We start from the raw sequence: 26,682 nt of genomic DNA, 5'->3' as shown, positions 1-26,682 counted from the left end.
TTTTGTCCTTACGTGTCATATTCAAAATAAATCCAAACTATCTCCAAGTGGCCACTAAGGGCCTTTGTAACCTGGTCCCTGCCTACCTTTCCAGGCTCATTTCCTGTGCGCTCTTCTCTCCCTTGATCCCTTCCAAACCATATCGGCCTTTCAGATCCTCAGATACACTAAGCTCTTTACTACCTTCTGCTTGACAGCTTTCCCCTCACCCCATCATCTGGTTAACTCCCAGCTCCACATAAAGTTTAAGAGAAGCCTTTCCTAATCCTCTAAACAGTAATTAGCACAAGATGCAATTATACTTTTATTTGTGTGATTATTTGTTTGTCCATCTCCCCTCTGGACATGAGGTCAGGAACTACTTACCACTAACTTATCTAACTTACCACTGTATAGTCATCGTGACAGTTAGAGCCAAGGTATTTGTAGGGTCTCAGGAGAAACTTTGTTCTATGAGTTTTCCCTGTGTTGTCTCTCAGGTGCATGCCTGTTGTTTGGATGGTGCTGGATAAACATTACTAATGCCTGCTCTTCCAGCTCTTCAGGTCGTTTGCCCTTCTACTAGATCCTTGTGTGTACATGCAATTATATTGCTTCAGACAATCAGATTATAATATCATTGACTGGGTAATGGAATTACTCTACTAATCATAACAGTAGCCATGCCACAAATATCAACTTTAAGGTTTTCTAAATGCTCATAGTGAGCGTTATCTCATTTAATCTTGGAGTCTGGACCTGAAGATGCATTCTGCTACCTCAATTCATTTGGATGATTCCCAAAGCTGTATCAACAGCAGCTTATATTCAATTCATCACTGAAGGAAGGGCTACTTCAGCTGACAGCTGATTTTATGCTTTTTTAGTAGTTCCATCTCAAGACAGTGACCTTTTCCTTACTCAAATTCTGGGGACTCTTACTGTATGTATCCCTCAGTTTACTGACTATAATTCCTTCTAGGATTATTGGAATGGATAAACAAGATAATAATAAGTAATATTTGTTGAATGTTTACTATGTTCTGTACAATGTTTTAGGTGCTTTACTTGCACAAATTTATTCACTCTTCAAAATTCCCCATGAAGCAGGTAGCATTGTTATGCATTGTTATGCTCATTTATAAAGGGAGAAATTGAGACACAAAGAGTTATACCAATTATCACTTTGCTAATAAGTGGGGAAGTTGGAATATGAACCCAGCAGTCTGATTCCAGAGTCTAGGCCCTATGCCACATATATGTGAATACTTACTCTTTGGTAATATTTATGCTTTAATGATATTACTTTTTAATGTATTTACCTACATTTTAGGGAGAGCTTACTGTGTCCCAGGCATTAAGTGCAGTGCAGGAACATAGTTTGCACTGTAGTGGGGAAGGTGGATTTGAATGATGATTATAACAGTGATGAGTGTTATGACTGCGAGAAACCTGTGTGTAGAGGGAGCATGGAGCAGTGGGACTCAGTCTAATCTGGGGCTCAGAAAGTGCCTTCTTGAGGAAGAAACATTTTGGTAGGATGTGTGCATAGTGTGCCAGAGCATTCTATGAATGACTGAGGAACTAAAAGAAGTCAAGACAGCTGGAGTTTCTCGAGCAAGGAGGCAAGTGGAGTGAGATGATGCCGAACCAGGCACTGGCTCCCATCACAAGGGCCTTGGATGCCATAATAAGGATCTGGTACTTTATTCTAAAGGTCTTGACAGCTATTGAAAAGATCTCAAGAAGTGCAGAGTTTGGAAAAGACTGTTCCGGCCGAGCATGGTGGCTCAAGCCTGTAATCCCAGCAGTTTGGGAGGCCGAAGCAGGCAGATCACTTGAGTTTAGGAATCTAGTAACATAGGGAGATCTTGTCCCTACTAAAAAAATCAAAAAGTTAGCCAGGCGTGGTGGTGCACACTGTAGTCCCAACTACTGGGAGAATGAGATGGGAGATCACTTGAGCCGTGGAGGTAGAAGCTGCAGGGAGCCATGATCACACCACTGCACTCCAGCTTGGGTGACTGAGTAAGACCCCATCTCAAAAAAAAAAAAAAAAAAAAAAAGACTGGCTGGCTCACGGCTGTAATCCCAGCACTCTGAGAGGCCAAGGCGGGCAGATCACCTGAGGTAGGGAGTTCGAGACCAGCCTGACCAACATGGAGAAACCCCGTCTCTACTAAAAATACAAAATTAGCTGGGCATGTTAGCACATGCCTGTAATCCCAGCTATTCGGGAGGCTGAGGCATGAGAATCGCTTTAACTCCGGAGGTGGAGGTTGCAGTGAGCCAAGATCACGCCATTGCACTCTAGCCTGGGCAACAATAGTGAAACTCCATCTCAAAAAAAAAATACTGTTCCAGCAAAGAGAAGTGGGAGTGAGAAGGCAGAAATCAGTGGGTAGGTTGTTGTTATCTTCCAGGAGAGAGGGGCTGGTTGTGTGAGCAAGGGTGGCGTCAGGGGTCATGTGAGGGAGTGGGTGTGTTCTCAACATATCTCGGAGGTAAAGTGGACAGAACTTGGTGGTTGATTGGATGTGGAGGGTGAGAGGAAAGAAGGAGCCAAGGTTTCTGACTTGAGCAAAGTTTTGACAATGGAAATAGAAATGGATAAGAGGAATGAAAGCAGTTTGGGGTAAGGGGACTGACAGAATAATGAATTGAATTTCAGGGCTGTTGAAACAGAAGTGGATGTGTCCAACAAGTAGGTGCTTTATAAGGGTCTGAAGCTGAGCAAGGAGAGGTGGGCTACCTTATATCTTTAATCTTAAAATGGACATTATTCACATTTACTATTTCCAAAAATAACATGTATCTTAAAATTCCGTTTGCTTGCTGGGCGCAGGCTCACACCTATAATCCCAGCACTTTGGGAGGCTGAGGTGGGAGGATCACGGGGTCAGAAGATCGAGACCATCCTGGCTAACACAGTGAAACCCCATCTCTACTAAAAAATTACAAAAATTAGCTGGGTGTGGTGGCACATGCCCATAATCTCAGCTACCTGGGAGGCTGAGGCAAGAGAATCGCTTGAACCAGGGAGTCAGAGGTTGCAGTGAGCCGAGATCGTGCCACTGCACTCCGGCCTGGTGACAGAGAGAGACTCCATCTCAGGAAAAAAAAAAAAAAAAATTAAGTTCAAAATAGAGGATATTCTATGAAGTAAGTATATCCTATAAAGAAACAATTAATTTGTACTTAATGGTATTTTGAGAAATTAGAGAAACAGGCTTTAAAATACCTTTTTATCTTGAAGAAAACTTTACCTATGTTTAGCATAGGTAAAATTCAGCACTAGCACTGAATTTTGGCACAAATGCCAAATTGGTACAGTCCAACTTAATGGGGCTTTACCATAATTGTTAATGGGCTTGAAGTGTTTATTCTTTTTAAGTAAATCCAAATCTTTCCTTCTTCCAATTCTACCTCCAACACAATTTTGCTTATGCCACTAACTTCATTAGGAGTCTCTGTCTCCATGTTACAAAGGTACGCCTTTGTCAATGTGGGATACAATAATGTGTCTGATTTTTAGGAACTCAAATTAATATGATTTTATTGTATTGTGTTTATGTCTTCCCGAGCATAAAATGCTGAATCATTTGGTGTAATTGTGGCAGGGTTTCACATATTCATTCCTCCATCCTCAGCCATATAGGTGGGCGAAGAGGTAAAGAAACCATAAACTTAATTTAGAAGAAGGAGTTTACCAACATCCCATTCTCAAATCCTACATCATTTACTGTCTCTAAGGTGTTTTTGGTTTCTGGGGGTGTTTTTGGCCAATATACTGTCTTCCATTGTTAATGTTTATATTTATTTATTTATTTATTTATTTTGAGATAGGGTCTGGCTCTGTCACCCCAGCTGGAGTTCAATGGTGTGTTCTCAGCTCACTGTAACTTCCGCCTCCTGGGATCAAGCGATTCTCCTGCCTCAACCTCCTGAATAGCTGGAACCAAGTTGCATGCCACCATGCCCAGATAATATTTGGATTTTTTAGTAGGCGGGGTTTTGCCATGTTGCCCAGGCTGGTCTCGAACTCCTGAGCTCAGGCCATCCACCTGCCTTGGCCTCCCAAAGTACTGGGATTACAGGTGTGAACCACCACACCCAGCCTTCCATTGTTAATTTAGTATTCATAAATGTTTATATGACCTTCCCGATGAGATATTAACCTAGCAGGGGAGCAAATAACTATGGTTACTCCCCGACAATCTTTATGTCCGGGATCTTTACCTAGTTTTCTGTTCCATTTCTAGCAGGTCTTCCCAGGCCCTCCAACTAGGGCCATCCAGATCTCACAAAGATCACTCCTTAGTATAGTCAAGGTTCAGGGAATATTTTGAAACAAACCATTACTTCCTAATCTGTCCTTCCCTAATCTCCAAACCAGATAAAGAGATTACAAGAAAGAAAAACTGCCAGGCACAATAGCACACATCTGTAGTCCCAACTAGTTAGCAGACTGAGGCAGGAGGATCACTTGAGTTCAGAAATTCGAGGCCAGCCTGGGCAACATGGTGAGACCCTATCTCTTATTGAAAAAAAAAAAAAAAGGCAAAATGAAAAACTACACAGTGGTATCTCTCATGAACATAGATGCAAAAGTATTCTAACACAAAATATTAACAAATTGAACGCAACACTATATAAAAAAAAATTGTATACTGTGACCAAGTGGGATTTAGTTCAAATATACAAGGCTGGTTCAACATTCAAAAATCAATCAATGTGGCCGAGCACAATGGCTCCCGCCTGTAATCTCAGCACTTCAGGAGGCCAAGGCAGGCAGATCACCTGAGGTCAGGAGTTCGAGACCAGTCTGACCAACATGGCGAACCCCCCCGTCTCTACTAAAAGTACAAAAATTAGCTAGACATGCTGCCAGGTACCTATAATCCCAGCTACTCAGGAGGCTGAGGGGGAGAATCGCTTGAACCCAGGAGGCAGAGTTGCAGTGAGCCAAGATTGCGTCACTTTACTCCAGCCTGGATAACAGAGTGAGACTCCATCTCAAATAAATAAATAAATAAATAAATAAATAAATAAATGTAATCCACCACGTCAACAGGCTAAAAAAGAAAAATCATATGATCATATCAATTGATATAGAAAAAACATTTGGGCCAGGCGCGGTGGCTCAAGCCTGTAATCCCAGCACTTTGGGAGGCCGAGACAGGTGGATCACGAGGTCAGGAGATCGAGACCATCCTGGCTAACACGGTGAAACCCAGTCTCTACTAAGAAATACAAAAAACTAGCCGGGCGAGGTGGCGGGCGCCTGTAGTCCCAGCTACTCGGGAGGCTGAGGCCGGAGAATGGCGTGAACCCGGGAGGCGGAGCTTGCAGTGAGCTGAGATCCGGCCACTGCACTCTAGCCTGGGCTACAGAGCGAGACTTCGTCTCAAAAAAAAAAAAAAGAAAAAGAAAAAAAAAAAAGAAAAAACATTTGACAAAATCCAACACTTATTCATGATAAAAACTCTCAGCAAACTAGGAATAGAGAGAACTTCCTCAACTTGATAAAGAGCATCTACAAAACGCCTACAGCTAAAATCATACTTAATGGTGAGACACTGTAGCTTTTCCTGTCAGATCAGAAAAAAGGCAAGGACGTCCCTTCTCATCGCTCCTATTCAACAATGTATGGGAAGTCCTATTAGTGCAATAGGACAAGACAAGGAAATAAAATGTACAGATATGGAAGCAAAAACTAAAACAAGCTTTGAGTGGAAGCATCATCTCCAGTTTCTTTTTCTTTTCCTTTTTTTTTTTTTTTTTTTTTTGGAGACAGAGTCTCGCTCTGTCACCCAGGCTGGAGGGCTGGAGTGCAGTGGTGCAATCTTGGCTCACTGCAACCTCTGCCTCTCAGGTTCAAGTGAGTTTCCTGACTCAACATCCTGAGTAGCTGGGACTACAGGCTCACGCCACCATGCCTGAATAATTTTTTGTATTTTTAGTAGAGATGGGGTTTCACCATGTTGGCCAGGCTGGTCTTAAACTCCTGACCTCAAGTGATCCACCTGCCTCAGCCTCCCAAAGTGCTGGGATTACAGGCGTAAGTCACCACACCTGGCCTCCAGTATATTTTCAAATTTATGGACTTTCTTTATTGCATATTTGTTTTCTATTTCAAAGATTTCTGCTGTTATCTTTTTATTACTGACTTCCTTCTAATTCCTTTGGGTTTAATTTGCTGTTCTCTTCCTAGCTTCTTAAGATAGAAGCTTAAATCATGTGAATTTCCAATCATTCTTTTTCTCAAATGTATACATTTGAAGCTATGAATTTCTTTTTGACCCTTTCTTTTTTTGTTTTTCTTTTTTTTTGAGACAGAGTCAGGCTCTTGTTACCCAGGCTGGAGTATGGTAGTGCAATCTCAGCTCACTGCAACCTCCACCTCCTGGGTTCCAGCAATTCTCCTGCCTCAGCCTCCCAAGTAACTGGGATTACAGGTGCACACCACCACGCCTGGCTAATCTTTTGTATTTTAGTAGAGATGGAGTTTCACCATGTTGCCCAGGCTGGTCTTGAACTCCTGAGCTCAGGCAAGCCCACCTCAGCCTCTCAAAGTGCTGGGATTGCAGGCGTGAGCCACCGCACCTGGCCTTTTAACCCCTCTTTACTTGTATCTCAGATGTTTTCAGATGTCTTATTTTTATTATTATTTAGTTTTAAATATTTTCTAATTTATTGCTATTTCTTCTTAGACTTATGTGCTATTTAAAAATCTGTTGATTGATTTTCAAACACTTGTGGGGAGGGGTTTCTACTTATCTTCCTGTTATAGATTTTTAGTTGGATTCCATTGTAGTCAGAGAACACACACTATATAATTTCAGTCCTTTGAAATTTTTGAGACTTGCTTTACGCGCTAGCATATGGTCCATTTTGATAAGTATTTACATGCTCTTGAAAAACAGTATTTAGTCTGCATTTGTCAAGTTCTATATATGTATGTCAATTAGGTCAATTTAGTTACTTCTGTTATTCAAATCTTACATATCCTTACTGATTTTTTTGTCTGCTTGTTCTATCATCTATTGAAACAAGTGTTAAAATCTCCAATAATGATGGTGGATTTATCTATTTCTCCTTTTAGTTTTGACAACTTTGCTTAATATGTATTGAAACCACGCTAGGAAACATTTTTTTTTTTAAACTTACAAATTATAAATTCTTAGGTACATTTAAATTTACAAATTGGTACAAAAAATTGATCTTTTTATCATTATGAGATGTCCCTCTTCAGAGATATTTCTTGCTCTAAAGTCTATGCTGTCTGAATTAATATAGCTATACCAGCTTTTTTTTTTTGGTTACTGTTGGCATGGCATGGTTTTTTTTTTTTTTTTTTTTTTCTATTCTTTTATTTTTTTGAGACAGGGTATGTCTCTTTCTCTTGCCCAGGCTGGAGTACAGTGACACGATCATGGCTCACTGCAGCCTCGGCCTCTTGGGCTCAAGAGCGATCCTACCACCTCAGCCTCTGTAGTAGCTAGTACTACAGGCCTGTGCCCACCATGCCTAGCTAATTTTTATTTATTTTTATTTTTTTTGATAGTGAGTCTCGCTCTGTTGCCCAGGCTGGAGCACACTGGCACAATCTCTGGTCACTGCAACTTCCACCTCCCAGGTTCAAGTGATTCTCCTGCCTCACCCTCCAGAGTAGCTGGGACTACAGGTTTGTGCCACCACACCCAGCTAATTTTTGTATTTTTTTAGTAGAGATGGGGTTTCGCCATGTGGCCAGGTTGGTCGTGAACTCCTAGCCTCAAGTGATCCACCCACCTCGGCCTCCCTAAGTACAGGAGTACTGGAATTATAGACGTGAGCCACTGTGCCCAGTCTCCATTGTTTTTCTTTAAACTTTGTGTCTTCTATTTAAATTAAGTCTCTCTCACGCTCTCTCTCTCTCTCTTTTTTTTTAGACAATCTCATCTGTCGCCCAGACTGGAGTGCAGTGGCGTGATCTTGGCTCACTACAATCTCTGCCTCCTGACTCAAGCAATTCTCCTGCCTCAGCTTCCTGAGTAGCTGGAATTACAGACATTACACCACCATGCCTGGCTAATTTTTATATTTTTGGTAGAGACAGGGTTTTGCCGTGTTGGCCAGGCTGGTCTTGAACGTCTGGCCTCAAATAATCCACCCACCTTGGTCTCCTAAAGTGCTGGGATTATAGGTGTGAGCCACTGTACCCAGCCTAAATTGAGTCTCTTGTAAACAGAATATGTGTTTTTCTTTTTTGTCTAAAAGTAATTCTGATCTTCTAATTGGGGTACTAATCCATTAACATTTAATGTAATTATTGAAATATTTATGTTTAACTCTATTATATTGTTAACTTGTTTCTATTTCTGTTCTTTATTTCTCCTTTCTTGCTTTTTGCGGGGAGAGAATCAAGTATTTTTATTATTCCTTTTTTTCCTCTCTTGTTTTAACTTATTGGTTATCAGCTTTAAGAGATGGGGTCTCACTCTGTTGCCTAGCCTGGAGTGCAGTGACTATTCACAGGTCTTTCTTGGGGTTTCAACCAAGAGTTTGGGCTTTGTTTTTCTATCTCCTCAGTACCACGCTGCTGCAAAATTCTTTGCCCAGCTCTTCAGCCTCCCAGCTCCTGTTTTTCTTTTGGTTCTCCTGCAGTCTCTGCCTGTGCTTGCTCAGCTTAGGAGTTTGAAAACATCTCAAGGAGAGATTGCATGTAGCCTTTTTGGGTTTATTTCTCTGCAACTCTCTCCTCCTTGAGATTTTACTATCAAGTCGCAGCCACTTGAGCAGCTTTGAACTCCAATCTGTCTCTTCAGCCTAATGGAACCGCCACTTACTTTATTCCCTGACCTGTGAGTTGGGCCAGGGTGAGTATCGAGATCCCTTTGATGTGCCTCCCTTCTCTTAGGGATCATCTGCCTTGGTTGCCCTCCAGTGCCTTCAAATGTGCTATATACTTAGTCCATCGGTTACAGTTGTTTTCAATGGGAGGGTTAGCTCAATATAAGCTACTCTATTATGGCTGGAATCAAAAATCTTCTACTTTACGATAAATAAAAAATCTAAAAGAATTCAAAAGACTGGAATAAGGAAATTACAAAAACATAAAAACTGAATCACAGATTACAAACTTCAGTCCTAGTCTAAAGCCCATCCTTAAGTCTTCTGAATTCAGCACTCTGTTTAGAACAAACGCACTGTTTTCTCATCTTCAGTTTGGTTCTTTGGCAAGAGCTTTAACCTAGACTAAGAAAGTCAGGGTTTGGTTTCTGGACTTTTATATAAAAAGTATGTGATTCTGGACAAACTTCTTTTTATCACTTAGTTTTGTCACTAGTCAGGGAAGATGGCCCTTAAAGCCTGCTTGCCTTAAGTCCTTTAAGGAATAAGCTGGATATAAGTAAATAAATAAATACAATGTAAAGTCCTTGCCCTTTCTTCCTTGCAGAGTTGGTATGAGGTCAGCTTAGCTGTAGAGGCAAAGTTCACAAGGGTGCCTTCCCCATAGGGATGTGGGTGCTTTTACAAATTTTCCAGCTCTTGGACAATTTTTTCTCATGCTCTACTTTTCTTTTATCCCCTAATTAGAGCTGTGAATTAGACAAAAACATGATTGCAATTTCCTCCCCCATCTGGATCAGATTGTCCTGTCTAACCTCTAAAATAAAAGAGAACACAGGTGTTTGAGTGGGATGCTGGGTCGGGAGAGCTGGTTGGCCAGGTGAGCCTGACCAGAGAAAACTCCCTGTGGACAGGCCAGATAGGACCCCAAACTATCAGAAAGGTTTTGGTCAATGTGGAATCTGAACAAAAAGAGCTATTTATGTAATTCAAAAGTAGAACAGTATTAAGTTCAGGCAGACAGATGGATGTGTTCTCATGATTGGAATGACCTTTTGGACTGAATGTTGGGGACTGATGGGACATGCCTTCAGAGGCACAGCCTCACTTTGTCTCTGACTCTGCTTTTTCTAGGCTTTGTGTCTGACAATCCCCTTCTAGTTGTCATATCCTCCTTTAGGTGTTTTACCAACTTCAGCTTGGTTGGTATCCTGCTTGTCTCCTCATGGTCACCTTATGTCTCTGCCCCGGTGCTTTATGTGTTCAATTTACATTGTTTTTAGAGCACATTGTTGCTTTCTGTTCCCAAATTTGCAGGGAGGACCTTATGATAATCCCCATGTCCACAGTGCATAGTGGACCAGGAGCTTTATGTTTTATCTCCTGATCTTCACTCCAGTCTGGAAGGTCATCAGCTTCATTTCCACAAAGATGTGGAAGCTGAGGATGATACAGGCTAAGGATCTGCCCAAGGTTGGACAGCTTGAATGTCACAGAGTTTGTGTTCAAACTGAGGGCTTACCCCAAACTCAAAGTTCTGCCTGCTGCTGCTGAGTAAGCACCAGATTGTGAATTACTCCGAATTTTCAAGTCACCTGTAGAGGAAAGGGGAACTAAAAGAAAAAGTGGTTTAGTCAAACAAAAAACTTCCCAATGTAGCATACCTTTATGTCTCTTTGCCTTAATTTGTGTTTCTTTTCCTAGAATCCCATCTGTTTGTATCTATTGAATACCTACTATGTGCCAGAAACACATAGTAATACAAAAGACGTGAAGGCTATAATCTAGTAAGAGTGTAATTGGTACAACCTCTGAAGATGGTAAGTTAGCAATATTTTTCATCTTCCAAATGTGTATAATCGTTGACCAGAAATTCTACTTCTGGAATTACTCACATATGTCCATAAAGCCTATAGTCTAACTGTGAATATTGGAATATACATAATAAATGCAGAGTATATAATCACAAATTGAGATAAGTATCATAAAGGAAAAAAAGAAGTGCATTGATCAGGGTTAGACTAGAGAAACAGAGCCAGTATATAAATATATATATATATATGTGTGTGTGTGTGTGTGTGTATATATATATGTACATATATATATACACAGAGAGAAGGAGAGCAAGAGATTTGTGACAGGAGTGGGCTTATGTGACTGTGGGGACTGACTAGGCAAGTCTGAAACTGTAGGACAGGCCAGCAGGCTGGGAACTCTTGAGCAAGAGCTGGTGCTGCAGTCTGCAGGTGGAATTTTTTCTTCTTCAAGGAAACTTGCTTTTCTCTTAAGAACTTTCAATTGATTGGATGAAGCCCACCCAGATTAGCAAAGATAATCTACTTCAAGTCATTTTAAGTAGATGTCATCACACCTACAAACCTTACTAGTAACTCCCAGGTTAGTGTTTGAATAACTGGCCTAGCCATGTTGACACATAAAATAAACCAGCACAAATAGGTCAAAACTGTGTTGCTTAAGATGCATTCAACAGCAAGAAAGAAAATCTAAATCCAACTACCTTAAACGTAGGAAATGTATTGGCCTACAGCATGGGAAGTCCAAACATAGGCTGGAGTGTCTGGCTCTGGCCATGTACTTGGCCCTCCTGCCTCTCGGGGAGGGGTTTGTGCTTAGGCTGCCTGCTAAGATGGTGGTGGCAGTTCCAGATCTCATCTTCTGTATAAGGAAGAGAGAAATTATCTCTTCCTGCAACTCTCTGAAGAGTAGGAAATTTTTCAGATACCTCCAGCAAACCTCTTATTACATCTCATTGGCCTGAACTGAGTCATGAGTCCACATTTGGGCTAATCTCTGTGACTAGGGAATAGCATGCACTAAATGACTTAGTACTGAGGTCCTGAGTCAGTCACCTGTGAGGGGAATAGATGACTATAATTCCCTTAGTCTGAAGCCTCCCTATCTTTTCAACAAATAATAATGCTTATATAGCTGGCAGATTGGAATGACTCAAAGCAAGCACCCTGGGCCTCCAGGTGGCCCAGGATTCAGCTGGCTATCCCAAAGGATAAATGTCTTTGCGTATCAATGGGTGGCAGCATATATATTGGGTTAGACCACCTGGGGACAGGATCCATTCCTAAATTACAAGGCTTCTACCTGATGTGGGAGGAGTGCAATGGCTACTGAGCAGACCATGGGTAGTGAGGGGAGAGAGAGGAAAGGTTTAAGAATCGAGAATGTTTCCCAGGTTCTGGTTTCAGTAACTGGGTAAATGCCAGTGGTGTCCTGGGTCTCAATTGCACTGGCTCACAGGAGCCAATTGTGTGCATTTTGTCCCAATTTCATGTTCATTGGTGGGAATTGATACAAATTGGCAAATGATACAAATCCATGCTTTTTATTGTGGTGGGGAGGCATCTTTTGTTCAGCCTTGATCAGCACATCATTAGTAGAGCCATGCCAAAGAGAGAGGTGCACTGCAGGAAGGACAGGCTTCGCCTTTAGCTCCCTGTTGCAATCCTGCTCTCCTTTTTGTTGTTAAATTGAGGTAAAATTTACATAACATAAAATCCACCATCCTATTCATCCTTTTTGAAGCTCACTCAAGCTCATGTATTACTGCTTCTTTATTTATTCTTCATTATAATAGTATATTTCTTTTTAGACTGGGCATGGTGGCTCACACTTCTGATCCCAGCACTTTGGAAGGCCGAGGCAGGCAGATCACTTGAGGTCAGGGGTTGAGACCAGCCTGGCCAACATGGTGAAACCCCATGTCTACAAAAATACAACAATTAGCCAGGCATGGTGGTGCATGCCTATAATCCCAGCTGCTACGGAGGCTGAGGCCAGGAGAATCACTTGAACCCAGGAGGCAGAGGTTGCAGTGAGCTGAGATCACGCCACTGCACACTAGCCTGAGTGACAGAGCAAGACTCCATCTCAAAATAAATAAATAATAAATAAATAAATAAATAAAATAATCATAATATTTTATTTATTTTTAAGAAAGTAATACATTTACATGGTTCAAAATGCAGAAGGTACATACAAAAAGATATACAGTAGAATGTCTGTCTCCCGTCTGTCCCCAGCTGTCCAATTTCCTTTTCTAGAGATAAGTGAATGGATTTTTAAAATATACCTTTAGAAAGTTATACAATAATAATAAATATTTAGAATATTTCTAAATGCATTTGCACACGTGTTACCCACATATACATGCACACACACAAGCATTGCTGTCTCCTTACTTTTCTTCATGTAACAAAACATCTTGAAAATCATTCTATACCAGTACATGGAGAACTTCCTTAGTCTCTTCTTCAGTTCTGCATAATAATCTACTCGCAAATCAACAGAGCAGTTGCAAATAAATTTCTATGTACTTGCTTTTTCATATATGCGGGCATATCTATAGGATAAATTCCTACGAGTAGAGTTTCAGGTCAAGGTTATATACATTTGCAAAATAAAAGATACTGTTTAAATTGCCTTCTGGTAAGATGGTATCAGTTTACATTCACTAGCAACAGGTAAGATGCTTGTTTTCTCACAGCCTTGCCCGCAAAGTACATTATCAAACTTTTTGCAATTTGTCGATCTGATAGGCAAAGAATGATATATTAGTGTAATTTAAATTTAAATTATATTTAAATACAGTAAAATTGAATTATTTAAATTAACTTACAAAAACATTTTCTTACATGTTTATGAGGCACTTCTATTTCCTTTTTTGTAAACTATCTACTTGTATTCTTTCCTTTTTTTTTTTTTTCTATTGGGTTTTTGGTCTTTTTCTTAGAGTATTAAGTTTGGAGCTCTTTTTATCTGAAGGAAATTACATGTTTGTGATGAGAGTTGCCAACATATTTTTCTCATTTTGTCATTTGTCTTTTTTTGGCTTTGTTTCTGGAAGTTAAAAAGAAAAGTATATTGTTCAATCTATCAGACTTTTATGGCATTTTGGTTTTATGTAATACTTAGAAAGGTCCTCCTGACTCCAAAAAAATTTTTTTTGAGACGGAGTCTCGCTCAGCCGCCCAGGCTGGAGTGCAGTTGGCTCACTGCAACCACCATCTCCCGGGTTCAAGCAATTCTGTCTCAGCCTCCTGAGTAGCTGGGATTACAGGCACCTGCCATCATGCCTGGCTAATTTCTGTATTTTAGTAGAGAAGAGGTTTCACCTTGTTGGCCAGGCTGGTCTTGAACTCCTGACCTCATGATCCGCCCGCCTCGGCCTCCCAAAGTGCTGGGATTACAGGGGTGAGCCACCGCGCCCAACCTCCAAAACGTATTTTTAAAAAACCATTTTTTCTCTCTTACTTTTGTTCTTTTATTTTTACATTTAAAACTCTGCATCATCTGGGTTCTATCCTGGTTTTTTTTTTTCCCATGAGACTATGGTTGCCTCAATATTATGTGTTGTAATATTCATATTTTCCTCCCTTGTTCTGAAATTCTATTTTTTAGATTTTAACTTATAGAAGAGAAAGCTGTTAAGTATTGGTATCTGGGCTTTACACAAATGAGAACTTGCCCTGTCTTTGGCGAACGGCAGCAGAGGCATATAGCTACCTGCTTAAAACAATAGATGTCTATGTGCGCTTTCATTTCTTATTAAGAATTCTGTGTGTGGGGAGAGTGGAACAGGGAACACAAGTTGTTATGACACTTAAGAAACTGAATTACACAATTCGTTGATTTTTTTTTTTTTGATGGGGAGCTTATACAAATCAGAAAAGGAATCAAATATAGAAAAAGCTCTTTTTTGCACCTCTGCTTTCAGCTGCATAGTTAGTTCCTCCTGTGATCAAGAAGTTCCTTGTTTATTTCTTGGTTGGGTAGCATAAGTTTTGCTATTAACTATCACCACACAGAACAAAAATGAGCACAGTGAAAATATATTAAATATTTCATATGAAAGAAAGTAAAACTCCTAGCCATAAAATAAAACATTTTGGTCATTGTTTTGGAGGATGGAGAATATCATCTTGACCACAGCTAATCTTGGCATCAGCATCTGTAGCTAGTGGAAACATCAACCGTCATTGTTTATGAGGGGAGAGAGGAAAGGAAGAAGGAGGAACTGCAGATAGTTGACAGAGTGACCAGAGGTTGTGGCTGTGTCACAAGCTGGTCTCCGGAAATGGTCTAGGACTGGGAGACAAGGGCTTCTTTGGTTGGGGGAAGTAAGTGGCCAGGGCAGTGTGTTCATTATGGGCTTCACCTTCTCTACTCTGTGGGGTGCCAAGCAACTGAGCAGAGCTGGGAGGTCGGCCAGGCTGCCTGTTGGAGCTCATGGAGGCATCCCCACCTAGGGGAGAAGAGGGCTTGGCCAGCTGAGGCTTGAAAATATCAGTAACTTAGTCTTCCAAGCTACACCTATCAACCCAGAGAATCTGGAGTGACTTCCCCCTTCTTTTGTCCACACACTCTGCTTTCTTGGCTTTTAGTGGCTTCTTTACCCTTTGTGGGGTCCTTGGTGTTAATTTTCATTTAATTTCACGTGTATGTATTGAAGTGGGGAAAAGGAGGCCAACAGGTAGAAGAGGCACATTATGGTTGTCTCAACTCTGCAGAATAACCCTGGGTCCCTATGCCCTCCCGACCTGAGGAAATCTTATGGAGGGGGTGAGTAGAGAGCAACTTGTGGAGTCTTTGCCACTGCCCCAGGGTGGACTGTTAACCAGGGCTCACTGGTCAGGTCTGATTTTAACTTGTTCTTTTGCCAGTCTGAGAGGGAGGGAGATCTTGTCCTTGGTCTTGTTTTTTCAAACCCCCAACTCACCCTTGTTACCCTCTGACACTCTAGGTGGCCCTGTGGCTCTCAGCACCTGATCAATGATCCCTTCACTCTTAACATCACAAAACAGAGGTAAGGCCTTTTTTCCCCTATCATAGCTGCTAAGCCCATTGAGTAAAAATAGCCAACTCACTGACACGACTCTATTCTCAAGTAAAATATTAAACCTGTTGAAAACCAAAATGAGTGATTGAAGCCTAAGATTCAAATCATCCAGGTTTTGAGCCAGTGTGAGGGCGTGCCCGGGAAAAAACATGAGTCACAGAAGCATCTGTGGCTGTTTTTTCCAAAGAGATTCTCAGGAAGTTTAGTATTTCTTCATTTTCTTTTAAAAGGGGTGGATGAGGGGCGGCAGTGAGACCAATGAGAATGTATTTGTGAGACTTAATTAGTGCTCCCAAAATCTACATTTCATATCAGATAAGGCCAGCGTTGAAGAAAAGGGGAATAGAGGAAGCAGTGGTCTTGGGGAGTGATGAAGGAACCATTAACCTCATCTTGTCTTTGTTCTGTGTCTGGGAAGACAGGCTAGTAGCCTGTTGAAAGGACTGGTTTCTGTTTAGAACTTAGAGAAGGAAACCTAATGACTTTTATCGAGGGAGGAGGTGTCAGATTGTGGCCATGAATTCAGCTTCCAAGGTTTCTTTGGGGCTCCTTTGGCCAAGAGTCCATTCAATCAGTTGGGGGCTTAGAATTTTATTTCTCACTATGTTGTGGAAAGAAAGTATTAAATGATTAAGTACGTATAAGACAAATACAGTTGCATTCCTAATATGTCTGTGTCTTGAAAGGTAGGAGAAAAAGGAGAAAGAGAATGTAATTGTAGAGAAATCAAGGAGAAAAGAATGAGACAAGATATAGGAAGGGGCCATGGATTCAGTGGAGGAAGGTGACAGTGTTGACTCCTGTATAGCCGCCCTCCATTTTGATGTGCCAAAATTTTAAAAACCCAACTATTTACAGTTTTCCATTGCTTTCATCTTTAACTATAAAGGGTCCATTCTGATTGAGGTAGCCAAACTGTCGCCACAGTGGAAATCATTTTCTAGCCTGCAAAGGCAAGAACTTAAGTTAACTACATCAGGGTCCCATCAGAAGCCAGAGAACTGGAGAACCCATCTATTGGCTGAAGGCCATGGTTGTAGTGAGGACTAGGGGGACGAAGTATGCATGTCTATGCCACCAGGAATCTGTATTTGAGGTCATCTCAAGGATTCTGATGCTAGCGAAAATTATTGGCAGGTCTCACAAATATTTGCATTTCAATACAGACCTCTTAAATACCAGTCTCCTGCAATTCACGAAGGAATGAGTCACTAATGGTAAAACTTCAGGTGCTACTACAAGTAGAGATTTGTTTCTCCGGGTGAGGAGGAGGAAAAAATTTTCTTTTTTTTTTTTTTTTTTTTTTTGAGACGGAGTCTCGCTCTGTCACCCAGGCTGGAGTGCAGTGGCCGGATCTCAGCTCACTGCAAGCTCTGCCTCGCAGGTTTACGCCATTCTCCTGCCTCAGCCTCCCAAGTAGCTGGGACTACAGGCGCCGGCCACCTCGCCCGGCTAGTTTTTTGTATTTTTAGTAGAGACGGGGTTTCACCGTGTTAGCCAGGATGGTCTCGATCTCCTGACCTCGTGATCCGCCCGTCTCGGCCTCCCAAAGTGCTGGGATTACAGGCTTGAGCCACCGTGCCCGGCCAAGGAAAAAATTTTCTAGTTTTTCTCGAATAATTTTTTTTTTTTATCTTTTAAGTTTCAACTCTGCCGTGAGCCAGAGATGCTCTTCCTTAAGAGATCCTTTCTGGAAATATTTATGTCAAAACACCTTCTCCCTATTTTTCACCTCCTTTCTGACCTTGTACATATGCTAAGTGCTTGTACATATTAAGTACTTGCTGCTGTGCTGGGAAAAGGGAGAGGTTGTAGGGAATGGGGCCTCCCTCTCTTCAGCTATTACCAGCTTCTCTGGCTCCCATTTCTGCAGGATGACAGGGAGGGTCCCACCCACTGTGACTAATGTCCCTGGCGAAGCACTTAATTGCTGCCCCCTGAAGCATCTAGTGGCCCACGTGCTACACCCCCACTCTGAGGATAATCCATAAACTCCTGCTGCTTCAGGGGGTGTTTTGCCGCAGGGGGAGTTTTGGTTTTGGGGATGAGGGTGGAGAATGAGTCACTTTCCACTCATTTTCTAGAACCTTCCACAGCAGAGTGCCTTTAGAGAGCTGAGTAAAGTAGCCTCTCCTAGTTAATAAAGCCAATGACAGTTTCATCCCTTAGAATGTCACTGGCTTGGGGGCAACAATTTGCATTTAATGAAAATAGTAATTTTCCACGGCCTCTGAAAAACACAATTTGGCTTTAGTGTAGTAGAAAGCGCTGACTTTCTTTCACACCAGCCCAATGAAGTTTTCAAAGTTCATTTCAAAGTTTTCAAACTAGTAGTTTCCTCACTACCAGTGGATTAATAACTACAAGTGGAAATGTCTTTGTCAGTGGGGTTGAGGTAACCAGCATGTAGAAGATTATCGCCACCTAAAGCAAGAGGAACTGGCTTTCTGTGACCGGTTTTGCAACACCAGTGTGGAAGCTCTGCAACTGGTTTGTTCTGGATTTTCATGCCTGCCTCCTTCTCAGTCCTCACCTTCTGTCAACCATCTCTCCGTTGGTTTCAATTCCAGAAATGCAATCGTCCTGACATGGCTCTTCCTGACAACCTGGGTACCCCACTGCCTCTAGCCACACCTTGCTTCTGAGACAAATAAGGAACTTTAATTTGGGCTCCCGAGTGGAAATAACAGTCATCAAGAACAGAAGGCTCAGGCTGGGTGTGGTGGCTCATGCCTGTAATCCCAGCACTTTGGGAGGCCACGGTGGGTGGATCACCTGAGATCAGGAGTTGGAGACAAGCCTGACTAACATGGTGAAACCCCATTTCTGCTAAAAATACAAAATTAGCCGGGCATGGTGGCGCATGCCTGTAATCTCAGTTACTTGAGAGGCTGAGGCAGGAGAAGTGAGCCAAGATCATGTCATTGCACTCCAGCCTTCCAGCCTGGGCAACAAGAATGAAACTCTGTCTCAAAAAAAAAAAAAAAAGAACAGAGGGCTCTTGCCTGGGCTTGCTCAGAAAATCCCCACTTCAGAGGAGGGTGCAGCTGTCGCTCCAGCTTCCTGGTTATGCATCCCTTGTCAAATCAGCAGGAAGTTTAATTCTATTAAATATTAACCCTTGTCCTGAAGGCCTCGGTTGCTTTAGTAGAGAGAATTGAGGGTAGAAGGTGAAAGAAAAGAGAAAGGGAAAGAGCATGTAGAAGGCAAACAGAAGGAGAGACATGAAGTCAGGGAGGATCAGAAGATAGAGGGAAGAGAATATGAGGGAGAGGATCGCAATTCAGCAGGTTAGTGGGGGAGTTTCTGATCTCACCACCTGCTCTTTGCCGATCAGCATTCTTGCCACTGTTCCTGGCTCTGTCAGAGCTTTCACTCTCATTATCTCGGAAAAAATACATAATTACACAGTGAAAAAACTCAGGTTAAAAATGGCACGTACAGTATGATTCCCTTTTATATTTATTTATTGAGACCGAGTTTCACTCTTGTCTCCCAGGCTGGAGTGCAATGGCACGATTTCAGCTCACAGTAACCTCCTCCTCCTGGGTTCAAGCAATTCTCCTGACTCAGCCACCAGAGTAGCTGGGATTATCGACGCCTGCCACCATGCCCTGCTAATTTTTGTATTTTTAGTAGAGACAGGGTTTCACCATGCCGGCCAGGCTGGTCTCAAATTCCTGATCTCAGGTGATCTGCCCACCTCAGCCTCCCAAAGTGCTGGTATTACACCTGTGAGCCACCGCCCCCCACTGATTCCCTTTTAAATACATGTTTGTGTAAATACCTCGAAGGCTATGAATAAACATTTTCATTATTTTGGAATTATGAATTCATTTTTATTTTCTTCTTTTTTGCTTATCTATATTTTCTATAATGAATATCTATGCATGTAATAGTAAAGTTCAAGTTATATTAAAATTGAGGGGAGGCCAGGCACGTTGGCTTATACTTGTGATCCCAGCACCTTGGGAGGCCGAGGCAGGAGGATCATTTGAGAGCAGACTGGGCAACTTAGAGAGATCCCCGTCTCAAAAAAATAATAATAATAAATTAATAAAATATAAAGGAAAAGACAGAGACAGAGGAAGAAAAATATGGAGTTGGGAGGGGGACAGTGTTTTTTGAGGCACATGATGATCCAGATACTCTATTGAACTATACATTTCCCAGTGTTAATTGCCTGATCTTTGCATTCAGTAGCCATTTGACTACTATGTTCAGTGTTTTAGGGATTCTAATTTTTTTTTTTTGAGATGGAGTCTGGCTCTGTCATCCAGGCTGGAGTACAATGGCGTGATCTTGGTTCACTGCAACCTCCGCCTTCTGGGTTCAAGCAATTCCCCTGCCTCAGCCTCCCGAGTAGCTGGGATTACAGGCATGCACCACCATACCTGTCTAATTTTTGTATTTTAATAAAGACAGAGTTTCACCATGTTGGTCAGGATGGTCTTGAACTCCTGACCTCATGATCCGCCCACCTTGGCCTCCCAAAGTGCTGGGATTACAGGCTGTCAGGCCTCTGAGCCCAAGCTAAGCCATCATATCCCCAGTGACCTGCACGTTTACATCCAGATGGCCTGAAGCAACTGAAGATCCACAAAAGAAGTGAAAATAGCCTTAACTGATGACATTCCACCATTGTGATTTGTTTCTGCCCCACCCTAACTGATCAATGTACTTTGTAATCTCCCCCACCCTTAAGAAGGTTCTTTGTAATTCTCCCCACCCTTGAGAATGTGCTTTGTGAGATCCACAGCCTGCCCACAAAACATTGCTCCTAACTCCACCACCTATCCCAAAACCTGTGAGAACTAATGATAATCCACCACCCTTTGCTGACTCTCTTTTCGGACTCAGCCCGCCTGCACCCAGGTGAAATAAACAGCCATGTTGCTCACACAAAGCCTGTTTAGGGGTCTCTTCACACGGACATGTGGGACATTTGGTGCCGAAAACCCGGGTCAGTGGAACTCCTTCAGGAGACCCTGTCCTCACCCTCACTCCGTGAAGAGATCCACCTACGACCTCGGGTCCTCAGACCAACCAGCCCAAGGAACATCTCACCGATTTTAAATCGGGTAAGCAGTCTCTTTTTATTCTTTTCTCCAACCTCTCTCACTATCCCCCCAACCTCTTTCTCCTTTCAGTCTTGGCGCCACCCTTCAATCTCTCCCTTCTCTTAATTTCAATTCCTTTCATTTTCTGGTAGAGACAAAGGAGACACTTTTTATCCCGGGACCCAAAACTCCGGCGCCGGTCACGGACTCGGGAAGGCAGCCTTCCCTTGGTGTTTAATCATTGCGGGGACGCCTCTCTGACTATTCACCCATGTTCCATTGGTGTCTCATCTCCGTGGGGACGCCTGCCTTGATCATTCATCCAGGTTCCCTTGGTGGCAAGTCAATTGCGGGGACGCCTGCTTTGGCTGCTCACCCACGTTGCGGCCCAGGACTGCTACCCAACCCCCTTCTCTGTGTCACTACCCTTCTCTTTAAACTTGCCTCCTTCACTAAGGGCAACCTTCCACCCTCCATTCCTCCTTCTTCTCCCTTCTCCCTGTGTTCTCAAGACCTTAAAACCTCTTCAACTCTTGCCTGACCTAAAATCTAAGCATCTTATTTTCTTCTGCAGTACCGCTTGGCCCCAGTACAAACTCGACAGTAGTTCCAAGTGGCCAGAGAATGGCACTTGAGATTTGTCTATCCTACAAGATCTAGATAATTTTTGTCGAAAAATGGGCAAATGGTCTGAAGTGCCTGACGTCCAGGCATTCTTTTACACCTTGGTCCCTCCCTAGTCTCTGCTCCTAATGAGACTCTTCCCAAATCTTTCTTCTTTCTCTCCTGTCTGTTCCTTGCATCTCCACCTCAAGCTCTGAGTCCTTTGAATCTTTCTTTTCTACGGGCTCATCTGACCTCTCCCCTTCTTCCCAGGCTGCTCCTCACCAGGTCAAGCCAGGTCCCAATTTTTCCTCAGCCTCTGCTCCCCAACCCTATAATCCTTCTATCACCTCCCCTCCTCACACCCAGTCCAGCTTACAGTTTCATTCTGCAACTAGCCCTCCCCCACCTGCCCAGCAACTTCCTCCTAAAAAGGTGGCTGGAGCTAAAGGCATAGTCAAGGTTAATGCTCCTTTTTCTTTATCCAACCTCTCCCAAATCAGTTAGCATTTAGGCTCTTTCTCATCAAATATGAAAAACCCAGCCCAGTTCATGGCTCATTTGGCAGCAACCCTGAGACGCTTTACCACCTTAGACCCTAAAAGGTCAAAATGCCATCTTATTCTCAATGTGCATTTTATTATCCATCCCACTCCCGACATTAGAAAAAGCTCCAAAAATTAGAATCCGGCCCTCAAATCCCACAACATGACTTAATTAACCTCACCTTCAAGGGGTACAGTAATAAAGTAGAGGCAGCCAAGTAGCAATGTATTTCTGAGTTACAATTCCTTGCCTCCACTGTGACACAAACCCCAGCCACCTCTCCAGCACACAAGAACTCCAAATGCCTGACCTGCAGCTGCCAGGGGTTCCTCCGGAACCTCCTCCTGCAGGAGCTTGCTACAAGTGCCAGAAATCTGGCCACTGGGCCAAGGAATGCCCACAGCCCAGGATTTCTCCTAAGCCATGTTCCGTCTGTGCAGGACCCTACTGGAAATCGGACTGTCCAACTCACTTGGCAGCCACTCCCAGAGCTCCTGGAATTCTCGCCCAAGGCTCTCTGACTAACTCCTTCCCAGATCTTCTCAGCTTAGCGGCTGAAGACTGACACTGCCCAATCGCCTCAGAAGCCTACAGGACCATCACAGACATTTTGGATAACTCTTACAGTGGAGGGTAAGTCCGTCCCCTTCTTAATCAATACAGAGGCTACCCACTCCACATTACCTTCTTTTCAAGGGCCTGTTTCCCTTGCCCCCATAACTGTTGTGGGTACTGACGACCAAGCTTCAAAACCCTTTAAAACTCCCCAACTCTGGTGCCAACTTGGACAACATTCTTTAATGCACTCCTTTTTAGTTCTCCCCACCTGCCCAGCTCCCAAGACATTTTAACTAAATTACCTGTTTCCTTTACTATTCCTGGGCTACATCTACACCTCGGTGCTACCTTTTGCCCCAGTTCAAAGCCTCCTTCACATCCTCTCCTTGTATCTCCCCACCTTAAACCACAAGTATAGGATACCTCTACTCCGTCCTTAGCGACCATCATGCACCCCTCACCATCCCATTAAAACCTAATCACTCTTACCCTGTTCAACGCCAATATCCCATCCCACAGCACACTTTAAAAGGATTAAAGCCTGTTATCACTCGCCTGTTACAGCATGGCCTTTTAAAGCCTGTAAACTCTCCTTAAAATTCCCCAATTTTACCTGTCCAAAAACCGGACAAGCCTTATAGGTTAGTTCAGGATCTGTACTTTATCAACCAAATTGTTTGCCTATCCACCCCATGGTGCCAAAGCCATAATACTCTCATATCCTCAATACCTCCCTCCACAACCCCTCCATAACCCATTATTCTCTTCTGGATCTCAAACACGCTTTCTTTACTATTCCTTGCACCCTTCATCCCAGCCTCTCTTTGCTTTCACTTGGACTGACCCTGACACCCATCAGGCTCAGCAAATTACCTGGGCTATACTGCCGCAAGGCTTCACGGACATTCCCCATTACTTCAGTCAAGCCCAAATTTCTTCCTCATCCATTACGTATCTCGACACAATTCTTCATAAAAACACACATGCTCTCCCTGCTAATCATGTCTGGCTAATCTCCCAAACCTGAACCCCTTCTACAAAACAACAATTCCTTTCCTTCCTAGGCATGGTTAGGTACTTCCACCTTTGGATACCCATTTTTGCCACCCTGAATAAACTATAATGTAAACTCACAAAAGCAAACCTAGCTGACCCCATAGATCCTAAATCCTTTCACCACTCCTCATTCCGTTCCTTAAAAACAGCCCTAGAAGTTGCCCCTCGCTGGCTCTCCCTAACTCATCCCAACCCTTTCCATTACACACAGCCAAAGTACAGGGCTGTGCGGTCAATATCTTATACAAGAGCCAGGACCACGCCCTGTAGCCTTTCTGTCCAAACAACTTAACCTTACCGTTTTAGGCTGGCCCCCACTCCCATGACTGTATCTCTCTGATCCACCTGACATTCACTCCACTTTCCTGTATTTCCTTCTTTCGTGTTCCTCACCCTAATCACACTTGGTTTATCGATGGCAGTTCCACCAGGCCTAATCACCACACACCAGCAAAGGCAGGCTATGCTATAGTATCTTCTGCATCTATCATTAAGCCTGCCCTGCTCCACTACCTCTCAGCAAGCTGAACTCATTGCCTTAACTTGGGCCCTCACTCTTGCAAAGGGACTATGTGTCAATATACTGACCCCATATCCTTCACCACTATGCTGTTTTATGGGCTGAAAGCTTTCCTCACTACACAAGGGTCCTCCATCATTAATGCCTCTTTAATAAAAACTCTTCTCAAGGCCGCTTTACTTCCAAAGGAAGCTGGAGTCACACACGGCAAGGGCCATCAAAAGGCATCATATCCCATCACTCAGGACAACGTTTATGCTGATAAGGTAGCTAAAAAAGCAGCTAGCGTTCCAACTTCTATCCCTCACGGCGGTTTTTCTCCTTCTCATCTGGTCACTCCCACCTACTCCCCCACTGAAACTTCCACCTGTCAATCTCTTCCCACACAAGGCAAATGGTTCTTGGACCAAGGAAAATATCTCCTTCCAGCCTCACAGGCCTATTCTATTCTATTGTCATTTCATAACCTCTTCCATGTAGGTTACAAGCTGCTAGCCCACCTCTTAGAACTTCTCATTTCCTTTCCATGGTGGAAAGCTATCCTTAAGGAAATCACTTCTCAGTGTTCCATCTGCTGTTCTACTACCCCTCAGGGATTGTTCAGGCCCCCTCCCTTCCCTACACATCAAGTTCCAGGATTTGCCCCCGCCCAGGACTGGCAAATTGACTTTACTCACATGCCCCGAGTCAGGAAACTAAAATACCTCTTGGTCTGGGTAGACACTTTCACTGGATGGGTAGAGGCCTTTCCCACAGGGTCTGAGAAGGCCACCGCGGTCATTTCTTCCCTTTTTGTCAGACATAATTCCTCAGTTTAGCCTTCCCACCTCTATACAGTGCAATAACAGACCAGCCTTTATTAGTCAAATCACCCAAGCAGTTTCTCAGGCTCTTGGTATTTAGTGGCTCCTGTTTTTACCTCAAATCACCACCCTTAAGTCTCTCTTAAAGTGGATAGAAGATCTTCAGTGGCAAGGTACCCTCCGATACTTTCACCCTGATGAAGTCCTATTCTTTACTTTTATACTTACTCTTATTCTCATTCCCGTTCTTATGCCACCCTCTACCTCTCCCAAGCCATCTCCACCACACTATCAGTCTCAGTCGCTCTCTCCTAGCCATTTCTAATCCTTCTTTAACAAACAATTGCTGGCTTTGCATTTCTCTTTCCTCCAAAATCATCGAGGCCTCGACTGCTAAAAAAAGAGGACTGTGTATTTTTAAATGCAGAGTGCTGTTTTTACCTAAATCAATCTGGCATGGTATATGACAACATAAAAAAACTCAAGGATAGAGCCTAAACTTGTGCCAACCAAGCAAGTAATTATGCTGAACCCCCTTGGGCACTCTCTAATTGGACGTCCTTGGTCCTCCCAATTCTTAGTCCTTTAATACCTGTTTTTCTCCTTGTCTTATTCCGTTCTTTTCTCAATTCATACAAAACCGCATCCAGGCCATCACCAATAATTCTATACAACAAATGCTCCTTCTAACAACCCCATAATATCACCGCTTACCACAAAATCTTCCTTTACCTTAATCTCTCCCACTCTAGGTTCCCACACTGCCCCTAATCCCACTCAAAACAGCCCTGAGAAACATTGCCCATTATCTCTCCATACTACCACCCCAAAAATTTTTCCCTGCCCCAACACTTCAACACTATTTTATGTTATTTTTCTTATTAATATAAGAAGACAGGAATGTGAGGCCTCTGAGCCCAAGCTAAACCATCATATCCCCTGTGACCTGCATTTATACATCCAGATGGCCTGAAGCAACTGAAGATCCACAAAAGAAGTGAAAATAGCCTTAACTGATGACATTCCACCATTGTGATTTGTTTCTGCCCCACCCTAACTGATCAATGTACTTTGTAATCTCCCCCACCCTTAAGAAGGTTCTTTGTAATTCTCCCCACCCTTGAGAATGTACTTTGTGAGATCCACCCCCTGCCCACAAAACATAACTCCTAACTCCACGCCTATCCCAAAACCTGTAAGAACTAACGATAATCCACCACCCTTTGCTGACTCTCTTTTCGGACTCAGCCCGCCTGCACCCAGGTGAAATAAACAGCCATGTTGCTCACACAAAGCCTGTTTGGGGGTCTCTTCACACAGACACGTGAGACACAGGCATGAGCCACCTCGCCTGGCCTTTAGGGGTTCTAATTCTTATATCTTTAGAATTGTATTTTTAAACCAAAGGTGCACATGGGAATCAGCAGGGAAACTTTTTCAAAATGTCTTTGCTAGTGTTTCAGAATTTTGCTCCTGGTTCAGCTAAAACCAGGTTCTTGTCTCATGACCAAGAAAATTAGGCACGTGGACACATTGAAGGGTGAATAGAGCAGGATTTTACTGGGTGAAAAGGGAAAAATGAAAAAAATCCTCAGCAAAACAGGCTCCCCACTTCACAGACTTAATCCCACGCTCCTCTCCGAGTCTGTGGCTCCACCCTACTCCCCCAGGGCTCATGCGGGCATGCTCAGACAAGGCCCTGGGCAGGTTCCTTCATCCACACAAAAATATCTGATGTAAACACTTGTGGGGAGGGTCAGAGATTCTCCGGGGACCCCTTTTTACCTGCCTAGGCATTTGGCTGTCTCACTAGGACCTTACCCTCAGAAGTTCTGATTCAGAATGCCTAGG

At 43.0% G+C, this 26,682-nt stretch overlaps 1 protein-coding gene across 1 annotated transcript in view; it reads left to right on the top strand.

Annotated features, from left to right (window-relative positions):
* The window catches only part of MED4 (mediator complex subunit 4), a 1,135,161-nt gene that overhangs the window by 1,027,194 nt on the left and 81,285 nt on the right, over positions 1-26,682 (top strand). The gene's annotated exons all lie outside the window — the stretch shown is intronic.

The sequence above is a fragment of the Macaca thibetana genome, chromosome 17 (genome assembly GCF_024542745.1).
Source record: "Macaca thibetana thibetana isolate TM-01 chromosome 17, ASM2454274v1, whole genome shotgun sequence".
Taxonomy (NCBI): domain Eukaryota; kingdom Metazoa; phylum Chordata; class Mammalia; order Primates; family Cercopithecidae; genus Macaca; species Macaca thibetana.
The sequence above is the reverse complement of the archived record's forward strand: the minus strand, read 5'-3'. Positions and strand labels throughout refer to the sequence as shown.